The 14,567-nt window shown below is 46.0% G+C and overlaps 1 protein-coding gene across 3 annotated transcripts in view; it reads left to right on the top strand.

The window, feature by feature from the left end:
- The window catches only part of LOC138680655 (C2 calcium-dependent domain-containing protein 4D-like), a 267,619-nt gene that overhangs the window by 41,057 nt on the left and 211,995 nt on the right, over positions 1-14,567 (top strand). The gene's annotated exons all lie outside the window — the stretch shown is intronic.

Raw genomic sequence — 14,567 nt, 5'->3', positions numbered from 1 at the left:
GGACACACAGCAGAACTGATTAGCCCAACTCCACTCTGTAATGGAATCCTGTTTCCCTATGGTTCATTTGCATGAACTTTTGTGAGACAGAGCACAAAATCACACCACGCATCCTTTGGGCTGCAGCAAGAGTTAGCGAATGCTTGGTCTGGGGGAAAATGTGTGTAAATGGGTTAGTAACTGGCTTAGTGATAGAAAGCAGAGGGTGGTTATAAATGGTATAGTCTCTAACTGGGTCGCTGTGACCAGTGGGGTACCGCAGGGGTCGGTATTAAGACCTGTTCTCTTCAACATATTCATTAATGATATGGTAGAAGGTTTACACAGTAAAATATCGATATTTGCAGATGATACAAAACTATGTAAAGCAGTTAATACAAGAGAAGATAGTATTCTGTTACAGATGGATCTGGATAAGTTGGAAACTTGGGCTGAAAGGTGGCAGATGAGGTTTAACAATGATAAATGTAAGGTTATACACATGGGAAGAAGGAATCAATATCACCATTACACACTGAATGGGAAACCACTGGGTAAATCTGACAGGGAGAAGGACTTGGGGATCCTAGTTAATGATAAACTTACCTGGAGCAGCCAGTGCCAGGCAGCAGCTGCCAAGGCAAACAGGATCATGGGGTGCATTAAAAGAGGTCTGGATACACATGATGAGAGCATTATACTGCCTCTGTACAAATCCCTAGTTAGACCGCACATGGAGTACTGTGTCCAGTTTTGGGCACCGGTGCTCAGGAAGGATATAATGGAACTAGAGAGAGTACAAAGGAGGGCAACAAAATTAATAAAGGGGATGGGAGAACTACAATACCCAGATAGATTAGCAAAATTAGGATTATTTAGTCTAGAAAAAAGGCGACTGAGGGGCGATCTAATAACCATGTATAAGTATATAAGGGGACAATACAAATATCTCGCTGAGGATCTGTTTATACCAAGGAAGGTGACGGGCACAAGGGGGCATTCTTTGCGTCTGGAGGAGAGAAGGTTTTTCCACCAACATAGAAGAGGATTCTTTACTGTTAGGGCAGTGAGAATCTGGAATTGCTTGCCTGAGGAGGTGGTGATGGCGAACTCAGTCGAGGGGTTCAAGAGAGGCCTGGATGTCTTCCTGGAGCAGAACAATATTGTATCATACAATTATTAGGTTCTGTAGAAGGACGTAGATCTGGGGATTTATTATGATGGAATATAGGCTGAACTGGATGGACAAATGTCTTTTTTCGGCCTTACTATGTTACTGTGTTACTATGTTAGGGATGTGTCATTTGTTAACGATCCGAGTCAAAGAGCCGCCTCTTTGATGTGAACAAGGGGGCAGGGGGGGGGGGCGACTCACCACTGAAAACTGAGCCAATTTTTTTTATGCCCTGCTGTTTGCTTAGCTTCTTCCTGCTGGGCTGGGGGCTGGGAGGAGTGGAGGAGGAGACTTAAGGTACCGTCACATTAAGCGACTCTGCAGCGATATAGACAACGAGCCGATCGCTGCAGCGTCGCTGTTTAGGTCGCTAGGAGACGTCAAACACGGCAACAGCAGAACGATGCAGGAGCGATCCAGTGACGTACTTATCGTTCTCGCTGGTTGTTAGCTCCATGTAAAAACATTGCTGGCATCGTTGCTTTTGCTGTCAAACATGATCAATCACGCCGACCTGATGACCAAATAAAGTTCCGGACTTTCAACTACTACCAGCGATGTCACAGCAGGATCCTGATCGCTGCTGCATGTCAAACACAACGAGATCGCTATCCAGGACGCTGCAACGTCACGGATCGTTGTTGTTCTCCTTGGAAAGTTGTTCAGTGTGAAGGTACCTTTAGAGCAGAGTGTGCAAGTGGGGAATGATTGGCAATGCTCTGTGGTGACTGTGCTCCTCCCACATGAGCACGTACATTTACTGTGATTGGCTGCTCAGTGTAGTGAGTGCACACATGCCCTGTGATTGGCTGCTCAGTACATACCATATCTGAATATGCCATGGAGGAGGCCAGTATATCTTTATTCGGGACTCAATGTAACTCACATGCATTTATTTACAGTACACATCTACTTCTCTCCTGACTGCTCCTCCCAGATCAGTCACAGTCACACTTCAGTAAGCTGAATCTGATAAGCTGCCAGGCACCAGCCAAGAAAGAAAAAAAAAACAGGGCTCACTCACACTGCGGGGGCGGACTCCTTTCATTCACAGCAGGGAGCCGGCTCTTTGTATCGGAGCGGTCACAACCAACACATCACTACAATTAAGGTACCGTCACACTAGACGATATCGCTAGCGATCCGTGACGTTGCAGCGTCCTGGCTAGCGATATCGTCCAGTGTGACAGGCAGCAGCGATCAGGCCCCTGCTGTGCTGTCGCTGGTCGGGGAAGAAAGTCCAGAACTTTATTTAGTCGCTGGACTCCCCGCAGACATCGCTGAATCGGCGTGTGTGACACCGATTCAGCGATGTCTTCACTGGTAACCAGGGTCAACATCGGGTAACTAAGCGCAGGGCCGCGATTAGTAACCCGATGTTTACCCTGGTTACCATCCTAAAAGTAAAAAAAACAAACACTACATACTTACCTACCGCTGTCTGTCCTCCAGCGCTGTGCTCTGCACTCCTCCTGTACTGGCTGTGAGCGTCGGTCAGCCGGAAAGCAGAGCGGTGACGTCACCGCTCTGCTTTCCGGCCGCTGTGCTCACAGCCAGTGCAGGAGGAGTGCAGAGAAGCAGAGCGCTGGAGGACAGACGGCTGTAGATAAGTATGTAGTGTTTGTTTTTTTTACTTTTAGGATGGTAACCAGGGTAAACATCGGGTTACTAAGCGCGGCCTTGCGCTTAGTTACCCGATGTTTACCCTGGTTACCGGCATCGTTGGTCGCTGCAGAGCGGTCTGTGTGACAGCTCTCCAGCGACCAAACAGCGACGCTGCAGCGATCCGGATCGTTGTCTAGATCCCTGCAGCGTCGCTAAGTGTGACGGTACCTTTATACTTTTATTTTGCATATAGCTGGATCTGTCCACAGCTTTTTCAGCCTCAGATGTACAGTATATTATTACTTTCCCATTGTTAAGCAGCAGGAACTACAGGAATTAATGAGGTAGAAATCCCCCTCTTGTTATTAACCTAATCGCTGCCAGAGCCTGACCTTAGTGCCTCTGCTCATCCTGCAGCTGCGGGACATGATCCACCACTGTCCAGTGTCTGTCAAAGCTGCGGCGCCACCGTGACAGACACTGGACAGTGGTGCAACATATATTTTTCTGCAATTTAACCCTTTTATTTTAACAGCTAGAGCCCCCAAATTTTGCACACACACTCTACTAACATTATTAGTGAGGAATATGCAAAAAAAAAAGGGATATGAAATGGTTTACTGAATGTACACCATGTCTCATATCCTGTCGGGTTTGATAAGGAGACAGAAAAAGTCGGCAATTGAATTACCGGCTTTTATGCTATCTAGCGCTGTATGAAATATAAATAAATATATAATATAATCTCACTGACATATATACTGTATATATGTTTTCACGAATATTTGAGCCCATGGATCCATTATATGTCCATTTTGCAAGCCGGTCAGAATCTCGCCATACGGAGGTTTACATGCGCAAAATACGCAGCCACACCCTGCCTACGGATGACATACGGATCACTGTTTTGGGTTCATTTCTGCGTATTACCCCTGTAAAAATGGACCGTATTTCCCTAAGCTGAGTGTGACCCTGGCCTTAAAGGTAACCTGTCACCTGAATTTGGCGGGACTGGTTTTGGGTCATATGGGCAGAGTTTTCGGGTGTTTGATTCACCCTTTCCTTACCCGCTGGCTGCATGCTGGCTGCAATATTGGATTGAAGTTCATTCTCTGTCCTCCATAGTACACGCCTGCGCAAGGCAAGATTGCCTTCTGCAGGCATGTACTACAGAGGACAGAGAATGAACTTCAATACAATATTGCGGCCACCATGCAGCCAGCGGGTATGGAAAGGGTGAATCAAACACCCGAAAACTCCGCCCATATGACCCAAAACCAGTCCCGCCAAATTCAGGTGACAGGTTACCTTTAAGGTCAGTTTCACACTTGCGTTTCAGTCCGCATCATATGTCTGTGTGCTTTTTTCCTTAAGATGCGCATAGATCCGCATGGGTCTTGTGTACCTATGTTTAACATTGTGGACGCAGGTGTGCACAGGGACATGCGTTGTATGAGGATGCGTCCCCGTGCGTCGTTTTGATGTGTTCGGCGGGCATGTCTGTTGTGAATTCTGCTCTTAGGCTCTCTCCGGTGGTTATGAGTGGTAGTGCTGCTGTCTTTGGATCGCAGCATTTATCAGGTGTGTCTTGTTGTGAATTCAGCTATTGGGCTCCCTCCGGTGGTTGTAGAGGGTAATGCAGTTGTGCCTGGATTGCAGGATTGGACAGGTGTATCTACTAATTGCAAAACTGACTGGGGTATATAGCTTTGTAGGACTCTTTAGTCCCTGCCAGTTGTCCATTGTTTTTGGAGGATTCACTTCCCTGCTGGTCTCTCCAGTTTGCTGCGCTTTTCTACAAAGATAAGTCCTGGCTTTGTTTTTGCTGTCCACCTGCTGTGGACCTTATAGTTCTGTGCATATTCATGTTTTTGTCTTGTCCAGCTTTGTCTGTGAAGGATTTTTTGCAGCCAAGCTCTGTCTCTGGAGATGCAGATATACCCCCCATGTCTTTAGTCAGATGTGGTGATTTGTATTTTCTGTGGTGGATATTTTTTGGTGTTTTAATACTGACCGCATAGTACTCTGTTCTATTCTTTCTTTTTAGCTAGTATGGCCTCCTATGCTAAAATCTGGTTTTATATCTGCGTATGTTATTTCCCTCTCCTCTCACCGTCAATATTTGTAGGGGGCTATCTATCCTTTGGGGATTTTTTCTGAGGCAAGATAGGTTTCCTGTTTCTGTCTTTAGGGGAAGTTAGATCTTAGGCTGTGCCGAGGGGTCTAGGGAGTGTTAGGTACCCCCCACGGCTACTTCTAGTTGCGCTGCTAGGTTCAGGGTTTGCGGTCAGTACCAGACTCCGTCTCATGCTGCTCCTAGGCCACCAGATTATAACAGTACAACTGGCCAACAATGAGTTAATTGCATCTCAGAAGAAGGGAGGGAAGCTTTTGAGCCATTTTTTTTCCTTAGCCTGTTTGGTCTGTTCCTCCCTCTTAATCTCTGGGTGGCTACGGAATCTAGTATTAACATGAATGTTCAGGAGTTAGTTTCTCGGGTGGATCAACTTGCTGCTAGGGTGCAGGGTATTTCAGATTATATTGTTCAGACTCCTGCCTTAGAGCCTAAGATTCCCACTCCTGATTTATTCTTTGGTGACAGATCCAAATTTTTGAGTTTCAAAAGTAACTGTAAACTGTTTTTTGCATTGAGACCCCGGTCTTCTGGTGATCCTAATCAGCATGTTAAAATCATCATATCTCTGCTGCGTGGTGACCCACAGGATTGGGCATTTTCCCTGGAAACTGGCAATCCTGCTTTGCTTAATGTTGATTCTTTCTTTCAGGCATTGGGGTTGTTGTATGATGAGCCTAATTCTGTGGATCAGGCTGAGAAAATCTTGTTGGCCCTGTGTCAAGGTCAAGAAGCGGCAGAATCGTATTGCCAGAAATGTAGAAAATGGTCTGTACTGACTAAATGGAATGAGGATGCCTTGGCGGCAATTTTCAGAAAGGGTCTTTCTGAATCCGTTAAAGATGTTATGGTGGGGTTCCCCACGCCTGCTGGTCTGAGTGATTCTATGTCTCTGGCCATTCAGATTGATCGGCGCTTGCGTGAGCGCAGAGTTGTGCACACTGTGGCATTGTCCTCTGAGCGGAGCCCTGAGCCTGTGCAGTGTGATAGGATTTTGTCTAGAGCTGAACGTCAAAGATTCAGGCGTCAGAATAGGTTGTGTTTTTACTGCGGCGATTCTGCTCATGTTATTTCTGATTGCCCTAAGCGTACAAAGAGAATCGCTAGTTCTGTTACCATCAGTACTATACAGCCTAAATTTCTGTTATCTGTGACCTTGATCTGCTCATTATCATCATTTTCTGTCATGGCATTTGTGGATTCAGGCGCCGCTCTGAACTTAATGGACTTTGTGGTTTCCCCTTGCAGCCTTTGCAGAACCCTATTCCTTTGAGGGGCATTGATGCTACACCGTTGGCTAAAAATAAACCTCAGTTTTGGACACAGCTGACCATGCGCATGGCGCCAGCCCATCAGGAAGATTGTCGTTTTCTGGTGTTGCATAATTTGCATGATGATATTGTGCTGGGTTTTTCATGGTTGCAGCTACCTAATCCGGTGTTACATTGGAAATCCATGTCTGTGACTAGTTGGGGTTGTCAGGGGGTTCATGATCATGTTCCTTTGATGTCAATTTCCTCTTCCCCCTCTTCTGAAATTCCTGAGTTTTTGTCAGACTTCCAGGATGTATTCGATGAGCCCAAATCCAGTTCCCTTCCACCGCATAGGGACTGTGATTGTGCTATTGACTTGATTCCAGGTTGTAAGTTCCCTAAGGGCCGACTTTTCAACCTGTCTGTGCCAGAACATGCCGCCATGCGGAGCTATATTAAGGAGTCTTTGGAGAAGGGGCATATTCGGCCATCTTCTTCACCGTTTGGAGCGGGGTTCTTTTTTGTTGCCAAGAAGGATGGCTCCTTGAGACCCTGTATTGATTATCGCCTCTTGAATAAGATCACAGTCAAATTTCAATACCCTTTGCCTTTGCTTACTGATTTGTTTGCTAGGATTAAGGGGGCTAGCTGGTTTACTAAGATTGACCTTCGAGGGGCATATAATCTTATTCGTATTAAGCAGGGTGACGAATGGAAAACTGCATTTAATACGCCCGAAGGCCATTTTGAATACCTTGTGATGCCATTCGGACTCTCTGATGCTCCATCTGTGTTCCAATCCTTCATGCAGGATATCTTTCAGAGTTATCTTAATATATTCATGGTTGTATATTTGGATGATATTTTGATTTTTTCCAATGATTGGGAGTCTCATGTGAAACAGGTCAGGATGGTATTTCAGATCCTCCGTAATAATGCTTTATTTGTGAAGGGGTCTAAGTGCCTCTTTGGAGTGCAGAAGGTTTCTTTTTTGGGCTTCATTTTTTCTCCCTCATCTATAGAAATGGATCCAGTTAAGGTTCAGGCCATTCATGATTGGATTCAGCCCACATCTGTGAAGAGCCTTCAGAAATTCTTGGGCTTTGCTAATTTTTATCGTCGTTTCATTGCCAACTTCTCCAGTGTGGTTAAATCTCTGACCGATTTAACGAAAAAAGGCGCTGATGTGACGAATCGGTCCTCTGCGGCTGTTTCTGCCTTTCAGGAGCTTAAATTCCGATTTACTTCTGTGTTATGATCTGGTGGTTTAGGAGCAACATGGGACGAGCTCTGAAGGAGGTGGTATCTGTACTGACCGCAAACCCTGAACCTAGCAGCGCAACTAGAAATAGCCGTGGGGGGTACCTGACACTCCCTAGACCCCTCGGCACAGCCTAAGATTTAACTACCCCTAAAGACAGAAACAGGAAACCTATCTTGCCTCAGAGGAAATCCCCAAAGGAAAGATAGCCCCCCACAAATATTGACGGTGAGAGGAGAGGGAAATAACATACGCAGAAAAGAAATCAGATTTTAGCATAGGAGGCCATACTAGCTAGATAGATAGGAAAGAACAGGATACTGTGCGGTCAGTATAAAAACTACAAAAAATCCACACAGAGTTTACAAAAATCTCCACACCTGACTAAAGGTGTGGAGGGTAAATCTGCTTCCCAGAGCTTCCAGCTTAACTGAAATAATCCATACTGACAAGCTGGACAAAAACATAGAATGTACCGAACAATGAAGTCCACAACATGTGGACAGAAAAGAGCAAGCAAGGACTTATCTTTGCTGAACTGGTCAGGATATCAGGGAAAACCAAGAGAGATGTGAATCCAACCAGGAACCATTGACAAGTGGCACAAGCTGAAGGGGAGAGCCAGGCTAAATAGCCGAGCAGAATAGACAATTAGTGGAAGCAGCTGCTGACTGCTAAATCCAAGGAGCAGCCATTCCACTTAAAACCACCGGAGGGAGCCCAAGAGCAGAACTCACAAAAGTGCCACTTACAACCACCGGAGGGAGCCCAAGAGCGGAATTCACAACACTTCTGCCATTGTGTTGCGTCAGCCGGATGTTTCTCTTCCATTTCAGGTTGAGGTTGACGCGTCTGAGATTAGGGCAGGGGCCGTTTTGTCTGAGGAATTCTGGTTCCTTGATGAAACCTTGTGCCTTCTTTTCTCGGAAGTTTTCGCCTGCGGAACGCAATTATGATGTCGGCAATCGGGAGTTGTTGGCTATGAAGTGGGCATTTGAGGAGTGGCGACATTGGCTTGAGGGGGCCAAGCACCGTATTGTGGTCCTGACCGATCATAAAAATCTGATTTACCTCGAGTCTGCCAAACGACTGAACCCTAGACAGGCTCGATGGTCCCTGTTTTTCTCCCGTTTTGATTTTGAGGTCTCGTATCTTCCGGGTTCTAAGAATGTTAAGGCTGATGCCCTCTCTAGGAGTTTTATGCCTGATTCTTCTGGGGTCCTTGAGCCGGTCGGCATTCTGAAGGAAGGGGTGATTCTTTCTGCCATCTCCCCTGATTTACGACGGGTTCTTCAGGAATTTCAGGCTGATAAACCTGACCGCTGTCCAGTGGGGAAACTGTTTGTTCCTGATAGAAGAACTAGTAAAGTGATTTCTGAGGTTCATTGTTCTGTGTTGGCTGGCCATCCTGGGATTTTTGGTACCAGAGATTTGGTTGGTAGTTCCTTTTGGTGGCCTTCTTTGTCGCGGGATGTGCGTTCTTTTGTGCAGTCCTGTGGGACTTGTGCGCGGGCCAAGCCTTGTTGTTCCCATGCTAGTGGGTTGCTTCTGCCTTTGCCGGTCCCTGAGAGGCCTTGGACGCATATTTCTATGGATTTTATTTCAGATCTTCCGGTTTCCCAGAGGATGTCGGTTATCTGGGTGGTTTGTGATCGGTTTTCTAAGATGCTTCATTTGGTACCGTTGTTTTTTCAGCATGTGGTTCGTTTGCATGGCATTCCGGAGAATATTGTGTCCGATAGAGGTTCCCAGTTTGTTTCTAGGTTTTGGCGGGCCTTTTGTGCTAGGCTGGACATTGATTTGTCTTTTTCTTCCGCATTTCATCCTCAGACAAATTGCCAAACCGAGCGAACTAATCAGACTTTGGAGACTTATTTGAGATGCTTTGTCTCTGCTGATCAGGATGATTGGGTGGCCTTTTTTGCCATTGGCCGAGTTTGCCCTTAATAATCGGGCTAGTTCTGCTACCTTGGTTTCGCCTTTTTTTTGTAATTTTGGTTTTCATCCTCGTTTTTCTTCAGGGCAGGTTGAGCCTTCTGATTGTCCTGGTGTGGATTCTGTGGTTGACAGGCTGCAGCAAATTTGGGCTCATGTGGTGGACAATTTGGTGTTTTCTCAGGAGGAGGCTCAGCGTTTTGCTAACCGTCGTCGGTGTGTTGGTTCCCGGCTTCGGGTTGGGGATGTGGTCTGGTTGTCTTCCCGTCATGTTCCTATGAAGGTTTCTTCCCCTAAGTTCAAGCCTCGGTTTATTGGTCCTTATAGGATTTCTGAGATTATCAATCCAGTGTCTTTTCGTTTGGCCCTTCCAGCCTCTTTTTGCATCCATAATGTTTTCCATAGATCTTTGTTGCGGAAGTATGTGGTGCCCGTTGTTCCCTCTGTTGATCCTCCGGCCCCGGTGTTGATTGATGGGGAGTTGGAGTATGTGGTTGAGAAGATTTTGGATTCTCATTTTTCGAGGCGGAAGCTTCAGTATCTTGTCAATTGTAAGGGTTATGGCCAGGAGGATAATTCTTGGGTTGTTGCCTCCGATGTTCATGCTGACGATTTGGTTCGTGCCTTTCATTTGGCTCGTCCTGATCGGCCTGGGGGCTCTGGTGAGGATTCGGTGACCCCTCCTCAAGGGGGGGGGTACTGTTGTGAATTCTGCTCTTGGGCTCCCTCCGGTGGTTATGAGTGGTAGTGCTGCTGTCTTTGGATCGCAGCATTTATCAGGTGTGTCCATTTATTGCAATTTGGACTGGGCTATTTAGTCTTGCTTGATCCTTTAGTCAGTGCCAGTTGTCCACTGTTTTTGGAGGATTCACATCCCTGACTGGTCTCTCCTGTTTTGCTGTTCTTTTCAACAAAGATAAGTTCTGGCTTTGTTTTTGCTGTCCACATGCTGTGGGCCTTATAGTTCTGTGCATTTTCATGTTTTGTCTTGCCAGCTTTATCTGTGTAAGGATTTTTTTGCAGCCAAGCTGTATCTCTGGAGATGCAGATATACCCTCCATGTCTTCAGTCAGATGTGGAGATTTGTATTTTCTGTGGTGGATATTTTCTAGTGTTTTAATACTGACCGCATAGTACTCTGTCCTATTCTTTCTTTTTAGCTAGAAAGGCCTCCTTTGCTAAATCCTGATTTCAGTCTGCGTTATGTCATTTCCCTCTCCTCTCACAGTCAATATTTGTGGGGGGCTGTCTATCCTTTGGGGATTTTCTCTGAGGCAAGATAGTTTTCCCGTTTCTATCTTTAGGGGAAGTTAGTCCTTAGGCTGTGTCGAGGGAGTGTTAGGTACATCCCACGGCTACTTCTAGTTGTGGTGCTAAGTTCAGGGTCTGCGGTCAGTACAGGTATCACCTTCTCCAGGGTATGTCACATGCTGCTCCTAGGCCACCAGATCATAATACATGTCAAAACCAAAGCACGGCGACGGATTCGCACACAACACATGTCCCTGCTACACCTGTGTCCACAATGCTAAACATACAGTAAAAAGAACGTAATAGCAACTGTTTATCAAGTACAGGTAACGATACTGTATATAAAATCAAATATAAACTAAATATTGTGGATAATAAACCGAAATCCTGTTGCTAAAAGAAAAAAGTGGCAGACCACTCGGAACTTGTGTGAAAATCAAAAGACCGTCACCTGGACCCTCAAGCCTAACAAATAAATATATAAAAATATAAAATATGTACTGGTATAGATTATAAAAAGCCACAATAACAAAAATGGGACTAATACAAAATAAGCCCTTATTATATTAATATGGCAGTGCACGTACTTGGGATATATATAAGAGTTTAAAATATATAAGGGATAGACAGGATAAAATACAATATAGACAAAAAAAATAGACAATCCCATGATCTTTTATCAAAAACATATAATGGTGTGCATATTATAAATGCATATATATGTGTATATGTGATATACAAATTGTAAGTTGAAAAAAAGTGCTAAAGTCGAATTTAAAAAAAGATAAGACTAAAGTGCATGCACTATAAATATACGTGTGTTATATAACAATATGCAATAGAAAGTGCCAAGCAATATGTGCAAAAATAAGCAAGGGAAAAGGAGGGAGGAACTACGCCATACATAGATGTGTCGTCTCATGCAATTCAAGAGTGCATATGCACACCACTGATTAAAAGATATATGGGAGATACAAGGATGGATCGTATATATATATACCTGTCAGTCCTGCGTGCCCAAGTACAGAGCACCCCGACGTTTCGCCCCCTGACGAAGGAATCTCCTTCTATGAATAGATGTTTTTTGAGCCAAAAAGAGTCAGTTCTTTTTGGTGAGCGGAGCCGAGTGAGCCGGATCACTAAAAAGAGCCGGACTGCCCATCACTAGAATTGTATGGCTATGTGCACACATTGCGGATAGGTGTGTGGATTTTTCCGCATTGTTTTTGCAAAAACCACAGGTAAACCGCACTTCGGATTACCCGCGGATTTTTCGCGGTTTTTGTGCGGATTCCACCAGCGGTTTTACACCTGTGGATTCCGATTTAGGAGCAGGTGTAAACCGCTGCGCAATCCGCACAAAGAATTGACATGTTGCGGAAAATAAACCGCTGCATTACCGCGCGGTATTTTCCGCAGCATGTGCACTGCGGATTTTGTTTTCCATAGGTTTACATGGTACTGTACGCCGCATGGAAAACAGCTGCGGATCCGCAGCGGCCAAATCCGCAACCTGTGCACATAGCCTAAAACAAGTTTCCTACAATCCCAAAGACTCTAACTACTCCCTGTCTCCTGTGACTTTGTTAACCCCTCTAGATGCTGTATGCTTTTGAAGCAACAGAAGTCGGCACTAATTCTGCTTATCACAACTTCACAAGGCAATATGCTACAGGATGAGAAGAGGAGGACGACGCACGGCAGCACTACATGAGGCAATATACTGAAGGGTGTGAGGAGTAGGAGGACACACAGCAGCACTGCATGAGACAGTATACTGCAGGGTGTGAAGAGGAGGAGGAAACACAGCAGCACTACATGAGGCAATATACTGAAGAGTGAGAGGAGGAGGCAGGGCCGCCATCAGGGCATTACGGCCGTGACTGGGGTATGGGGCCCGGTGAGCAGAGGGGGCCTGCATCGAGCCCCGTCTCATCTGCCCATCAGGCCGGGGCCCAGCGGCAGGCTTCAGACAGTACACTGAACCTGCGTCTGAGGCAACAGTTGAAGCTGCCAGCCAATCGGAGGCTGGCAGCGACGTCAGCGCGCACGGACGTCATTCGCCGGCGACTCCACGCTGAAATGCCTGCGATGGACGTCGGCGCTGGAGCCTGGCCAGGTAAGGAGAAAGGTGTTTTTGTTTTTTGTTTTTTTTACTGAATGCGGCAAGGCCAGGGAATGATAATGACAAGAGGGCAGGATGGGAGACACAGGGGCTTGATGGAGACACGGGGGCAGGAATGTCAGACACAGGGGGCAGGAATGTGAGACACGGCAGAAATGCAAACATGGGGCAGAATGTGTGACACAATGGGTAGAATGTGTGACACGGGGTAGAATGTGTGACACGGGGCAGGATGGAGACAAATGGGGCAGGAATATAGGGCAGGATGGAGACAGATGGGGCAGGATGGAGACAGATAGGGCAGGATGGAGACATGGGGCAGGATGGAGACTGTTGTGAATTCCGCTCTTGGGCTCCCTCCGGTGGTTGTAAGTGGCACTTTTGTGAGTTCTGCTCTTGGGCTCCCTCCGGTGGTTTTAAGTGGAATGGCTGCTCCTTGGATTTTGCAGTCAGCAGCTGCTTCCACTAATTGTCTATTCTGCTTGGCTATTTAGCCTGGCTCTCCCCTTCAGCTTGTTCCACTTGTCTATGGTTCCTGGTTGGATTCACATCTCTCTTGGTTTTCCCTGATATCCTGACCAGTTCAGCAAAGATAAGTCCTTGCTTGCTCTTTTCTGTCCACATGTTGTGGACTTCATTGTTCGGTACATTCTATGTTTTTGTCCAGCTTGTCAGTATGGATTAATTCAGTTAAGCTGGAAGCTCTGGGAAGCAGATTTACCCTCCACACCTTTAGTCAGGTGTGGAGATTTTTGTAAACTCTGTGTGGATTTTTTGTAGTTTTTATACTGACCGCACAGTATCCTGTCCTGTCCTATCTATCTAGCTAGTGTGGCCTCCTATGCTAAAATCTGATTTCATTTCTGCGTATGTTATTTCCCTCTCCTCTCACCGTCAATATTTGTGGGGGGCTATCTTTCCTTTGGGGATTTTCTCTGAGGCAAGATAGGTTTCCTGTTTCTGTCTTTAGGGGAAGCTAGATCTTAGGCTGTGCCGAGGGGTCTATGGAGTGTCAGGTACCCCCCACGGCTATTTCTAGTTGCGCTGCTAGGTTCAGGGTTTGCGGTCAGTACAGATACCACCTCCTTCAGAGCTCATCCCATGTTGCTCCTAAACCACCAGATCATAACAGGAGACTGTTGTGAATTCTGCTTTTGGGCTCCCTCCGGTGGTTGTAGGTGGTAATGCAGTTGTCCCTGGGCTGCAGTCCTGGACAGGTGTATCTGCTGATTGCAATTCTGACTGGGGTATTTACGTTTGCAGGACTCATTATTCCTTGCCAGTTGTCAATGTTTCTTGGGAAGTGTTGGACCTCTGTCTGGCTTCTCCTGCTTAGCTGCCAATTCAGCAACGATAAGTGTCTGTTTCTTTGGCACACAAGCTGTGTGCTTGTTTTTTAATTGTATTCCTGCTGAGTGTAGGAGTCTCTGGAGTTGCAGTTATACGTTCCACGTCTTTAGTTAGATGGAGGAATTTTTTGTATAATCTGCTGTGGATATTTTTGTAAGGGTTTTAATACTGACCGCACAGTACTCTGTCCTATCCTTTCCTATTTTAGCTAGAGTGGCCTCTTGTGCTAAATCCTGTTTTCTGACTGTGTGTGTCTTTCCTCTCCTACTCACAGCCAATATTTTTGGGGGGCTACCTATCCTTTGGGCTTCTGCTCTGATGCAAGGTAGAATTCCTATTTCCATCTATAGGGGTAAGGGGTATTTAGTCCTCCGGCTGTGACGAGATGTCTAGGGTTTGTTAGGTACACCCCATGGCTACTTCTAGTTGCGATGTTAAGATCAGGATTTGCGGTCAGTATAGTTACCACCTACTCCAGTGAAAGTTTTCATGCTGCTCCA

Source organism: Ranitomeya imitator, chromosome 1 (assembly GCF_032444005.1).
Source record: "Ranitomeya imitator isolate aRanImi1 chromosome 1, aRanImi1.pri, whole genome shotgun sequence".
Classification (NCBI taxonomy): Eukaryota; Metazoa; Chordata; class Amphibia; order Anura; family Dendrobatidae; genus Ranitomeya; species Ranitomeya imitator.
Note: the sequence above shows the minus strand (reverse complement) of the source record. Positions and strands in the feature narration are given on the sequence as shown.